General features: G+C 38.9%; 1 protein-coding gene across 2 annotated transcripts in view; it reads left to right on the forward strand.

Annotated features, from left to right (window-relative positions):
- The first annotated feature begins 1035 nt into the window (after positions 1-1035).
- CACHD1 (cache domain containing 1) overlaps positions 1036-13785 on the forward strand; it is a 138722-nt gene continuing 125972 nt past the window's right edge. The window contains exons 1-2 of one of the 2 annotated variants that reach the window (XM_014456743.2): positions 1036-1123; positions 2007-2069. The gene's annotated coding sequence lies outside the window, so the exon portion shown is untranslated. Of the gene's footprint in view, positions 1124-2006; positions 2070-13785 lie in introns of those variants that run through there. The other variant, XM_023754671.1, reaches the window with a different exon arrangement.

Consider the following 13785-nt stretch of genomic DNA (forward strand, 5'->3'; position numbering starts at 1 on the left):
CCAGGGTCATCCTGATGCCTCTTAATGATAGGACACCCCAGTAAGATCTGGAGCAGAACCCTATAATCAGATGCATTAATACATCTGTATTAATGAATGAATACATTAATGAATTAATACATCTGAATAAAGGGAATGAATACCCACACCAAACGGTTTAAAGAAGACTAGTAATATACAGCAATTCTTGAAGTTAGGATTTACTACCAGATAAGTTTAGGTCATGTCATATTTTACTAACAAATGTGTCATTGCAAAATTTTTGACTTTCGGTGCTTTTGAATTTTAGAATTGCATATAAGGGATTGTGGGTCTGCGTTGTGCCCAAGTGGCAGCTCCCAGCAGGAGTAGTTGTATATGGGCAGGTAGCCACTTCTTATGAGACAATAGAGTTAGAAGCACCACAACTGGAGTCACACTGTTTGGGTGCAAATTCCAGCCTTGCCAAGTGACTTTGGGTAAATTCTTTAACTTCCCCAGGGTCTTACCTTTATATCTGTAGGGCTGCAGATTATAAAGATTAATAAGTAAGGTTTGCATGTGAAGTACAATGTGTGTATCACATTAGGCACTCAAATATGCACCAGTTTCCTCATCTGTATAAGGGAAATAATAATAATGTGTGTCACAAAGATGTTTCATGAGACTTAAATAAGTAAATAGATGTCACGTGCTTAGAATAGTGACTGCCCCATAATCAGCATTGAGGAAATAGTAGCCAATATCATTATCATCGAGGTTACTAAAAGTCCATACGTTTCCTGTCAGCAGAGTCATTTTTAGGAAAGAGAAAATATTTATTGAATGAATGAGTGGAGCATTGGAAAATCATACTAATTCATAATTAGAATGTTCTAGACTGTAATTCCATCCCAGTTCTTCCCAAGATTCTTTGCTCCCTCCCTCTCCCTGCCACCATCACCACCCAGAACCTTTATCTTCCTTCATTTGCACAGCGCTTGATGAACTTGGCACTTGTCTTCCTCATCACAACCATGCAGGTGTGTTAGGCTGTCTGGGAAGCTGTCCCAGAGGCTGACAAACCCTTGGCAGTCAGATAGAAAGGCAAAAGGGAACTGTTGGCTGATGTCTCCAAGCCTGACTCACCTGGAGAGTTCCAGAGGTATCTTTAACGTTTTAGGGTAAATGATGAGGTGGCTGCTGCTGCTGGTGGGGTGTGTGTGTGTGTGTGTGTGTGTGTGTGTGTGTGTGTGCCTCTCCCAGACACATATCTTGGATTCTCTTTTTCCCCCCATTGTTATATCTTAATCTCTTGTGATTGCTTAGTAGTGGCAGGGTTTGATAAAGTCCTAAGTCTGCAGAGACATTTTCAATGCCGGCAATGTATGGAGGGAGCAGGGGGACTGGCGAGGCAGAAACCAGTGGAAGAATGTGTGCTTGTGTGTCACAGTTTGGACTCATGTCTTGGCACGGCTGCCACATTCCCTGGCCTGTAAGAACTGCATCTTCTCTTAAGGCCACACATACTTGGCAAAGCCCTGTTTTGTTCCTTTCCCGAGGGGGTGCTTAGGTAGCGAAGGTGATGGATAATATGGGCAGGTCCTGGTTGGACAGGGGCATGAGAGAATATGGAAAGAATCCTCTTTAAAGAGCCTTATTGCGCTGGATGTTGGTGTCTGTAAACAATCGCAGCATTCAGGGAGTTCAGGACTTAAACGAGAAACACAACTTTGTCAGATCGTACCGCTCGGATAAAATGGCATAGGCTCCGGAAATCTATAATTAAACGTATTTTTGAAAATGAAAAATATAGTGTAACATCTGGTTTATTTCACTACAGAAGTGCCTGGGCATTGCTTATGTAAGTGTGATTGACTTTGGCTGATATTTGGATTTCTCTGTGTAAAATTTCTGTATTTTAATTAAAGTTTATGTGCTTGACTCTATTTGTGGTGTAAACAAATAGCACACAGACACACACACTCTAATCTAATGGCTGTGTTACTTAGAAAATCTAATGTGTGTTCATTTTCTTTCTGTTGCAGCGGATATTCAACTCCTTTGTTTACACTGAGAAAATCTCAAATGGAGAAAGTGAAGTACAGCAGGTAAGAGGTTATTTACTGCTTGACATTCTCCATCTCGGTCTTGGCTCTTGGATGTGGCTTCGTTACTCTTTCCACGCAGCCGCCATGTGGGGTTTCCTGTGACCTGTGTATGAATCCATAGGCATCGTAAGCCCAGTGGCGGCAGCCTCGCACTTCAAGTTCTTACAGGCAATCGAAATAACAGTGATATGGATGGTTTTCTTTTATGTGTGCTATACTTTGGAAATATTTTGCATTCCTTTTGTTGTTTTGGAAATTCCTAAACTGCTCATATTTAAAAGTATTAGGAAATTATTTCGTCTGATACAGGAAAAAGTGCCCAGGTTTTGGAATCGGACAAGCTGCACGTCAAATTCTGGTTTTCTTACTTACTTGGGGGCCCCTGGTAAGCGATGTAGCCTTTTTGAGCTGCAGGTTCCCAGTCTTCCATGGAGGGAATAGAATATCTGCCTTAGAGGACACTGAAGCTCCAAAAGATAATTGTGAAAATTAAATGAAATCATGGCAGATTCACTGAGCATAAATGAAACCCTTATGTGGAAGGGTTTAGTTCGGGCATAGAAGCAGCTCAGTAGATACTGACTTCTCTTGTCCCTTTCTTTCTCCTCTCCTCCTCTTGTATTCTTCCTTTGCTTCTTTCCTCCCATCTTCTTTCCATCCTCTGGAGGGTCAAAAAGTTCTGAAGCCAGGTTCTGCCCACTTTATTTAGAGCTGGCTTCAAATGGACTGCTTCCTAAATTAACACACAGTGTTGGTGAACTCGGTCTTAAATAATTGATCCGCCCTTGCGAAGGAAGGGTGGCAAAGAGGATTCCTGGGTTTCAATTTCAGCTAATCCACTCACTTCATTACACTATGTGACCGTCAGCGGGTAATTTGAAGCTGGGTTGGAAACTTAAGTAATAAACACGACCAAGCGAAAAGCCAGGGGGTAGCAGAGAACATCCACAGAGTGAAGAGATCACTGTGGTGAAAGACATAACAACTTAAACCTCGGAGATGCTGCCGTTATTTTATTCACGGAAAACAGCTTGACTTGATCTGAACTTGAGAAGTGCCATGCAAGAGCCAAAAGCTTCGCAAGTGTCATTAGAGTGAAGTTATATAGGGGATAGTTACTTATTTATAATAAATTGCCGAGGTTTAGTCTTCAAGTTCAGCATTTCCTGTTTATAGTCACTAAATTTTTTATTTTGGTTTCTTTGGGTTTAATTTATAGGGTGTAAGCAGCTCTGAATAGTTTTTTTTTCCTTAGCTTTAAGTATTTTTAAAAACGAATGACCTGAAATTACAATGAATATGAAGCAGTTTGCTCTATCAAGTCTTATCTTCGTAATCCCTGTCTTATTTTTATTCCAGCAAACTGGAAAGTGCTTTAGGATCATGGCATTTAAAATGGTTTTACAGGGGAAGATTTCTACAGAGGCCATGTTCAAGGACACTCCTGGGGAGACCAACAGCCACTTGATAACATTTTAAAGAAACTGAGCCAGGGATATCAGTTTTGCTGCTTTCCCTTAAGTAACAGATACAGGTTCTCCCTTCAGCCGTTTTCAAATGCGCAGGTAGTGTTTGTTTTCTTGTAGCGATGTCAGTTGCTTTATTTAACTGTGAACAAGTTCGGAAGCACTCTAATAAATTTTTAAAATTATAGCAGCTGATTGAGCACCTAATACTGGTGCTAGGCAATTTCAGCTTATTATCACAGCGATTTTCCTCCATAACCATGAAGGAAACATATTATCCTCATTACAGATGAGGACACGGAAGCTCCAAAAGATAAGTTACCCGTAGTCTCAAGATGTGTAAGTAAGCTGTACACATCGGTAGTTTTTAAAAAGAACAACCAACCAAGACAAGCTCTTGATGCTGTTTGCTTGGCGTTGAGGCTGTGAGGGAGAGGCCTTTCGGAGGGGCTGTGGCTCAGGGTGTGCACTGTGAGGCTGGACCTGTGGACACTGCAGTGGGCATCTATTTAGCTGCAGGTTGTCTTGTTTTTGTATATAGTGACAGCATCCTGCCATTCTTAGCTGTGGAAAAAAAGGGGGGGGTGGTCACCTGGCATGGGAAGTATTTGGATCGTTTTTAGTTGTGTGGTAGTTCTAAACTGTTGTTTTAAAACAAACTACAACTCTTCATTGTCAACAAAGTGAAGAGTCACTGCATCAATGAAAGTTCAAGAACCTTCTGTGCTAAACACAATTTGCAATGTTTTGTTAATTTTTGTATGTTTAGAATGCTGAAATGTTTTTGAAGTTAAATAAAGACAGTATTACATCTTTTAAAAAAAGATGTTTAAGTAAGCTAGTTTTCAAAATAATTTTGACCCAAAGTAACCTGTATTTTTATTTTAACAGAATTTACTTTAAAATTTTATATTTTCATCCAAAATAGGAGTTTCTGCTAACTCTGTTTCTTTGTTTATTTGTGGGGTTTGTTGTTGTTGTTGTTTTTTAAGTAAATTTTAGAGAGAGAGGAAGGGAGAGGGAGAAAGAGAAACATCTATGGACTGCCTCCTGCACACCCCCTACTGGGGATTGAGCTTGAATCCAACTGGTGACCTCTTGGTGCATGGGACGACGCTCAACCACTGAGCCACACTGGTGGGGCTAGCTCTGTTTTTATCTGAATAATTCAAATTAAGGAGAATTACCACATAGTCAGTTCTATCTCTCCTCACTCTGAGGGTCAACAGAGTTCTCTCTGATACCCAGAATGTACTTTTAACTTTTCTCTAGTCTCTCCAGTCTGCCCTCTGAAGAACCCTGGACAAATAGATCTTTTTTTTTTTTTAAGGATCTTTTTTTTTAATTCTTTTTTTAAAAAAAAATATTATAATAAGTATTACAAAGGGTATTACATATGTGTCCTTCCCCCACCCCCCGCCCTTGACAATCCCTGCCCTCCCTTACCCCCCAGTGTCTTATGTCCATTAGTTATGCTTATATCTATGCATACAAGTCCTTCGGTTGATCTCTTACTCCCCTCCCTTCTGCCCCCCAACCCTCTCTGGCCTTCCCACTGCAGTTTGACAATCAGTTTGAGGCAGCTCTGCCTCTGTATCTATTATTGTTCAAAAGTTTGTAATGGTCTTTATTATCCATGAATGAGTGAGATCATGTGGTATTTTTCCTTCATTGACTGGCTTATTTCACTTAGCATAATGCTCTCCAGTTCCATCCATGCTGTTGCAAATGGTAAGAGTTCCTTCTTTTTTACAGCAGCATAGTATTCCATCGTGTAGATGTACCACAGTTTTCTAATCCATTCATCTACTGATGGGCACTTAGGCTGTTTCCAGATCTTAGCTATGGTGAATTGTGCTGCTATGAACATAGGGGTGCACATATCCTTTCTGATTGGTGTTTCTGGTTTCTTGGGATATATTCCTAGAAGTGGGATCACAGGGTCAAATGGGAGTTCCATTTTTAGTTTTTTGAGGAAACTCCATACTGTCTTCCATAGTGGCTGCACCAGTCTGCATTCCCACCAGCAGTGCACAAGTGTTCCTTTTTCTCCACATCCTCTCCAGCACTTGTCGTTTGTTGATTTGTTGATGATAGCCATTCTGACAGGTGTGAGATGGTACCTCATTGTTGTTTTGATTTGCATCTCTCAGATGATTAGTGACTTTGAGCATGTTTTCATATGTCTCTTGGCTTTCTGAATGTCCTCTTTTGAAAGGTGTCTATTTAGATCCTTTGCCCATTTTTTGATTGGATTGTTTATCTTCTTTTTGTTAAGTTGTATGAGTTCCCTATAAATTTTGGAGATTAGGCCCTTATCAGATATGACGTTGGCAAATATGTTTATCTTCTTTTTGTTAAGTTGTATGAGTTCCCTATAAATTTTGGAGATTAGGCCCTTATCAGATATGACGTTGGCAAATATGTTTTCCCACGCAGTGGGTTTTCTTGTTGTTTTGTTGATGGTTTCTTTTGCTGTGCAAAAGCTTTTTATTTTGATGTAGTCCCATTTGTTCATTTTCTCTTTAGTTTCAAGTGCCCTAGGAGCTGTATCAGTGAAGAAATTGTTTTGGCATAAGTCTGAGATTTTGTTGCCTTTGTATTCTTCTAGAATTTTTATGGTTTCCTGTCGTACATTTAAGTCCTTTATCCATTTTGAGTTTATTCTTGTGTATGGTGTAAGTTGGTGGTCTAGTTTCATTTTCTTGCATATATCTGTCCAATTTTCCCAACACCATTTATTGAAGAGACTATCTTGGCTCCATTGTATGTTCATGCCTCCTTTGTCAAAAATTAATTGAGCATATTGGTTCGGGCTAATTTCTGGACTCTCTATTCTATTCCACTGGTCTATATGTCTGTTCTTGTGCCAGTACCAGGCAGTTTTGAGAACAGTGGCTTTGTAATACAGTTTGATATCTGGCATTGAGATCCCACCTACTTTGTTCTTTCTCAGGATCGCTGCAGCTATTCGGGGTCTTTTTTTATTCCAGATGAATTTTTGGAGAGTTCGTTCTAGATCTTTGAAGAAGGCCATTGGTATTTTAATGGGAAGTGCGTTGAATTTATAGATTGCTTTGGGTAGTATGGACATTTTAATGATGTTGATTCTACCAATCCAAGAACATGGTATGTTCTTCCATCTGTTTATGTCTTCCTCTATCTCTTTTTTCAGCGTCCTGTAGTTTTCTGAGTAGAGGTCTTTAACCTCTTTAGTTAAGTTTATTCCTAGGTATCTTAATTTTTTTGGTGCGATGGTAAATGGGATTGTTTTTCTAATCTCTCTTTCTGAAAGTTCACTATTGGTGTATAGAAATGCCTCAGATTTCTTGGGGTTAATTTTGTATCCTGCTACATTGCCAAATTCATGTATTAAGTCTAGTAGCTTTTTGATGGAGTCTCTAGGGTTTTGTATGTATAATATCATGTCATCTGCAAATAAGGACAGTTTTACTTCCTCTTTTCCAATTTGGATGCCTTTTATTTCTTCTTCTTGCCTAATTGCAATGGCTAATACTTCCAGTACTATGTTGAACAGGAGTGGTGAGAGTGGGCATCCCTGTCTTGTTCCTGTTCTTAGGGGAAATGGTGTTAGTTTTTGTCCATTGAGTATGATGTTGGCTGTGGGCCTGTCATATATGGCTTTTATTATGTTGAGGTATGATCCTTCTATTCCCACCTTTCTGAGAGTTTTTATCAAAAATGGGTGTTGGATTTTGTCGAATGCTTTTTCTGCATCAATTGATATGACCATGTGGTTTTTTTCTTTCAATTTGTTTATGTGATGTATTACGTTTATTGATTTACGGATGTTGTACCATCCTTGCATCTCTGGGATAAATCCTACTTGGTCATGGTGTATGATCCTTCTGATGTACTGCTGGATCCGATTTGCTAAGATTTTGTTGAGGATTTTGGCATCTATGTTCATGAGGGATATTGGCCTGTAATTCTCTTTCATTGTGATGTCTTTACCTGGTTTTGGTATTAGGGTGATGCTGGCTTCATAGAATGAGCTTGGAAGTGTTCCTTCCTCTTGAATTTTTTGTAGTAGTCTGAGGAGGATAGGTTTTAGTTCTTCCTTGAAAGTTTGGTAAAACTCCCCTGAGAAGCCATCTGGTCCTGGGCTTTTGTTTGTTGGGAGCTTTTTGATGACTGCTTCAATTTCTTCCATAGTTATTGGCCTATTGAGATTTTTAGATTCTTCCTGATTGAGTTTTGGAATATTGTATTTTTCTAGGAATTTGTCCATTTCCTCCAGGTTGTCTAGTTTGTTGGAGTAGAGTTGTCCGTAGTATTGTTTAACAATCATTTGTATTTCTGTGGGGTCTGTTGTTATTTCACCTCTATCGTTTCTGATTTGGTTTATTTGGGACCTCTCTCTTTGCTTCTTGGTGAGCCTGGCTAGAGGTTTGTCAATCTTGTTTATCCTTTCAAAGAACCAGCTCTTGGTTTCATTGATTTTCTGTATTGTTTTTTTGGTCTCTATGTCATTTATTTCTGCTCTAATCTTTATTATCTCCTTCCTTCTGCTCACTCTGGGGTTTTCTTGTTGCTCTCTTTCTAATTCTTTGAGTTGAAGAGTTAGATGATTTACTACCATTTTTTCTTGTTTTTTGAGATAGGCCTGCAGAGCTATAAACTTCCCTCTCAGGACTGCTTTCATTGTGTCCCATAAGTTTTGGATTGTTGTGTTTTCATTGTCATTATTTTCCAGGATGTGTTTAATTTCTTCTTTGATGTCATTGGTAACCCAATCAATATTTAATAACATGCTATTCAGCTTCCAAGTGTTTGAGTATTTTGGGTTGTTTTTATTGTAGTTTATCTCTAACATTATGCCATCGTGGTCGGAGAAGAAGCTTTTTATGATTTCAATCTTCTTGAATTTGTGGAGACTTTGCTTGTGACCCAATATGTGGTCTATTTTTGAATATGTCCCATGAGCACCTGAGAGGAATGTATATTCCGCAGCTTTGGGGTGAAGTGTTCTGAAGATGTCAATTAAGTCCATCTGATCTAGTGAGTCATTTAGGATTGCTGTTTCTTTGCTGATTGTTTGTCTAGTGGACTTATCCAGTGATGTCAGTGGTGTATTAAAGTCCCCTACTATGATTATATTGTTGTCAATCTCTCCTTTGATATCTTCCAGGAGTTTTTTTATGAATTTGGGTGCTCCTGCATTGGGTGCATATATGTTTACCAGGGTTATATCTTCTTGTTGTATTGATCCCTTTAGTATTATGAAGTGGCCTTCCTTATCCCTGGTTATGGCCTTCACTTTGAGATGTATTTTGTCCGATATAAGTATTGCTACCCCAGGTTTCTTTTCCTTTCCATTTGCGTGAAAGATATTTTTCCATCCCTTCACTTTCAGTCCGTGTGAGTCCCTTCTAATGAGGTGGGTCTCTTGTAGACAGCAGATGTATGGGTCATGTTTTTTTATCCATTCAGCCAATCGATGTCTTTTGGTTGGAGCATTTAGTCCATTTACATTTAAAGTTATTATTGAAAGGTACTTGTTTGTAGCCATTTCTTTTTGTGTGTGTGGCTGTTTTCTTTCTGAGCTTGCTATTTCTTCTTTTTACACCAGTCCCTTTAGCATTTCTTGCATGGCTGGCTTGGTGGTGATAAACTCCCTTAGCCTTTTTTTGTCTGTGAAGCTTCTTATTTCCCCTTCAATTTTGAATGATAGCCTTGCTGGATAGAGTATTCTTGGATTCAGTCCTTTGCTTTGCATCACTTTGTAGATTTCCGTCCATTCTTTTCTGGCCTGATGCGTTTCTGTTGAGAAATCATTTGATAGTCTAATGGGAGATCCCTTGTATGTAACTTTCCGTCTCTCTCTTGCAGCCTGTAAGATTCTCTCTTTGTCCTGAACATTTGCCATGGTAATTATGATGTGTCTTGGTGTGGGTCTTTTCGGGTTCACCTTGTTTGGGACTCTCTGGGCTTGTGTGACTTTTTTCTTCCCCACCTCAGGGAAGTTTTCTGATATTATTTCTTCGAATAGGTTTTCTAATCCATGTTCATCTTTCTGTTGTTCTGGCACCCCTATTATTCGTATGTTGTTTCGTTTCATGTTGTCCCAAAGCTCCCTTAGGCTCTCCTCCTGTCTTTTAATTTTTTTCTCCATTTGCAGTACAGTTTGAGTGTGTTTTGCTTCCTTGTCTTCTAATTCACTAATTCGGTCCTCTGCTTCTCCCAGTCTACTCTTGATACTTTCAATGGTGTTTTTTATTGCAGCTATGTCGCTCTTCATTTCTTCTTGGGACTTACTTAAGTTGTTGATTTTTTCATCTGTTTCTTCTAGCTTCTTGCATAAGTAGTTGAGTTTTTCATCTGTTTCTTCTTGCTTCTTGAACATCCGGTGCATGTACTCTAGGAACCTTATTCTGAATTCTTTTTCCGTCATGTTGCATATCTCTGTCTCACTTAGCTGCTTTTCTGGCGAGTCCTCCTTTTCTTTCCTTTGGGGGTTTCTTTGTCTACCCATGTTTGATCTCACTGACATATCTAGTTGTTGAGTCGTTCAGTGGCTGCTCCCTGGGTGGCGGTGGCTCCTCGGGCTGTGGTTGCTCCTTGGGCGGTTGTGGTAGCAGCGGCTCCTCCGTTGATAATAGGGCCTCTGGTGGGTGCTGTTCACAGCTGTGGTGGCTCTTCTGGCTGGTGGAGGGAGGCTTCACACACAGCAACTTTGGGGGAGGTCTAACCTTTCCGTGGAGGGAAGCCGGTCTCCTCTGCCTGGACAAATAGATCTTATGCCTCTTTTGCAGCCAGTATTTGGAGATAATTATCATGTCATTATCATTATCATTTTAGCCTAAAATTAAAAATGCCCTGGGGCTACTCATAGACAAAGGGAAGGGGGGTAGGGATGGTGGCTGAAAGAGGTGAAGGGATTAAGAAATATAAATTGGTAGCTACAAAACAGTCATGGAGATGTAAGTAAAGCATAGGGAATATAATCAATAATATTGTGATAACTATGGAAGGTTGCCAGTTGGGATACTGGATATATACACGTATGTACAGTATATGATTGTCTCACCACTAAGCTATACACCTGAAACCAATTAAAAATAAAATTGAAAGAGAAAGAAAATAAAATACTCAGGTCCTAAATAATTTCTTCTTCTTTGACTTGACTTCCATTCCCTATAACAATAACAATAAGAGCTTTTATTTGTATATGTACTGAATACTGTGCTCTCACTTCACTATGATACGCCTGTGGGCTAAACTGGACAGGGGTTTCCCCATTCTGTAGCGAGGAAACAGAGAGTCCTACTGTCTTCGTGACTTGATTAATAACTGCCCAGGACTCTGGACCCTGAGATCCTGGAGAGTGCCAGGATGGAATCTCTAGGGAACTGCTTATCTCTATGTTAGCTCTAGTATAATAGGTCCCCCATCACAGTCACTCACACTCTCACACCTGTTATCTCCTCTGAATTTCAGAACAACTCTGTAAGATAGGAGGAGTTACTATTTTTAACTTAGAAAGGTCAAGGGTCCCAGCTAATATGTAATTAAGCTGGCTTTTTCCCCCCCAATTGTGAAGTTGGTGTGTTTTTTTTAACATGTGAAGAGTATAAAAACATATACATAGAGAGTAAAGAAATTAAAATGAATACCTCAACCTACTACCCATCTAAAGAAACAAAGCATGACCATTGTGTAGCAAGACCTGTGTGACCTTCCCAGAGGTTATCTCACTCCTTCTCCCAGAGATAACCTTATCCTGATTGGTTGTGAAGCCATTCCTTTGCTTTTGTGTATGTATGTGTGTTGATTTGTTCCCCCAAATTAATTATTTAGTTTGACTATTTTTATTTTTTTAATTTAATTTAATTTTATTTATTTATTTTTTTTAAAGAGAAGTGAGTCTGCCTTTTTTTTATATATATATATTTTATTGATTTTTTACAGAGAGGAAGGGAGAGAGATAGAGAGTTAGAAACATCGATGAGAGAGAAACATCGATCAGCTGCCTCCTGCACATCTCCTACTGAGGATGTGCCCGCAACCCAGGTACATGCCCTTGACCGGAATCGGACCTGGTACCTTTCAGTCCACAGGCCGACGCTCTATCCACTGAGCCAAACCGGTTTCGGCTAGTTTGACTATTTTTATTCTTTATATAAATTTTTAGTATATTGTTTATATTCATGTATCTTCTTACCTTCACTCAGCATTATATTTCTTTGAATCAGCTATGTTCAGATTTATAGCTAAGGTGCATTTATTTTCAATTCTGGATGGTCCATTTAATGCAAAGTGTGTATCTATTTTTCTATTGATAATGCTTGGGCTGTTTCTAGTGTTTTCATTTTTTAATTCTTGTTCATATCTCTGGTGCATAGTTTAGGTGGAGTAATTCTTATAATAGAAGGAACATTAATATCCCTGGCCTCTGCCAATTGAATGGTGGTGGTGGTGGTGGTGGTGCTGGGTGTATCTACACAATTTCCAAATGCCCTAGGTGGGGAGAAGGGCTTTCGCTCAGATGGAGAATCCCTGGAATAGAATTGCTAGGTACAGAGTTTGCAACATGACTGGATAATGCCAAACTGCTTTCTTGGTGATCAACATGGTTACCTTCCTACAGACAGTGTATTACAGATTGGCTGCTCTGTATCCTCTGCAGTACTTGGTGTTACTGATTTTTAATCTTTCGTCAATTGGGGTGCCTGAAATGGTATCTAATAAGTTTCATTTGTTTACTTTGATTACTAATGAAGTTGAAATGACTTTTCACATGTTTATGATACATTTTTATGTCTATTTTTTTTTGTCCTGTCAAATGTCTACTAATGTCCTTTGTCCATTTTTACAATTGGGCTGCCTGGTTATTTTAGAAGTTAAAAAGTTCTCTTCATGGTCTACATCACTGCTGTCCAAGAGAATTTTCTGAGGTGATTAGTTCCATATTGGTGCTGATGGAGCAGCCCCTAGCCACACATGGCTACTGACCATTTGACATGTGTGTGGAGCTAGTGAGTAATTAAATTTAAATTTTATTTAATTTCAGTTGTAATTAAAATGGCTACACACGGCCAGTGGTTATCATATTAGATTCCCTTGCAGAATAAATATATTCTTCTAATTTGTGGCTTTTCTTTTCACTTTTCTTATGCTGTCTTTTAAAATAATAAAGTTTAATTTTAATAGTTTTTTAAATCAATTTTTGGGGGGGTTTCTGCTGTTTATGTTTTGTTAAATTCTTTTCTACCCCAATGATATAAAAAAGTTCTCCTGTTTTGTGTTCTAAAACTTTTTCCTTTCTCATGTAAGACTTTTCTCCACCTGGAGTTGATCTTGGTGTTGGATGTGAAGTAGATATCTAATTTCTTATTTTCCCCCATATGTATTTCCAAATGTCCTAGCACTATCTATTGAACAAATTTGTCCTTTTCCCCACTTTTGTTTTCATTCATTAGTCAAGTTTCCATGTATGTGTGAGTTTGATTTGGTTTTGTTGGTAATTTTTCTCATTGTGCCAGTACCACATGTCTGGTAGGGTGATACTATATTTTCATTTATTTTTCCAGAGAGCATCTGTTGCTCTTTGCTCTTACATAAGCATTTGCTCTTACATATGAATTTTAGAATCAGTTTGTCCAATTATGAAAGAAAATCTTATTGGGATTTTAATTGGTATTACAACAATTTATAAATCAATTTGAAGACAATATCTTTACTAATATGGTATAGCTCTCTATGTACTTAGTAATTTTACAATGTCTTTTAGATAGTTTGGTGATAAGTTCACAAAAGATCTGAAAATCCATGCCTGTGGGATTTATTTCTAGATATAAATTTACATTATAAATAATACCTTTAAAATTATATTTTTCTAACAGTTGCTTATTTGAGTTTTATGTGTTTATCTTACATGTAGTTATCTTCTTTAACTATGATATTCATTCTAATTTATCTGCACATGTCTTTGGATTTTCTGTGTACATGGTCATCTAGGCACATAAGACAGTTTTGGTGATTCTCTTTCTAATTCTTTATGTTTTTATTGATGAGGGAGGGAGGGAGGGAGGGAGAGAGAGAGAGAGAGAGAGAGAGAGAGAGAGAGAGAGAGAGAGAAAAGAAGAAGGTGGAGGAGGAGGAGGAGGAGGAGGAGGAGGAGGAGGAGGAGGAGGGAGGAGGGGGAGGAGGAGGAGGAGGAGGAGGAGGAGGAGGAGGAGGAGGAGGAGGAGGAAGAGGAGGAGGAGGAGAGGAGAAGAGGAGGAAGA

The sequence above is a fragment of the Myotis lucifugus genome, unplaced genomic scaffold (assembly GCF_000147115.1).
Source record: "Myotis lucifugus unplaced genomic scaffold, Myoluc2.0 scaffold_63, whole genome shotgun sequence".
Taxonomy (NCBI): Eukaryota; Metazoa; Chordata; class Mammalia; order Chiroptera; family Vespertilionidae; genus Myotis; species Myotis lucifugus.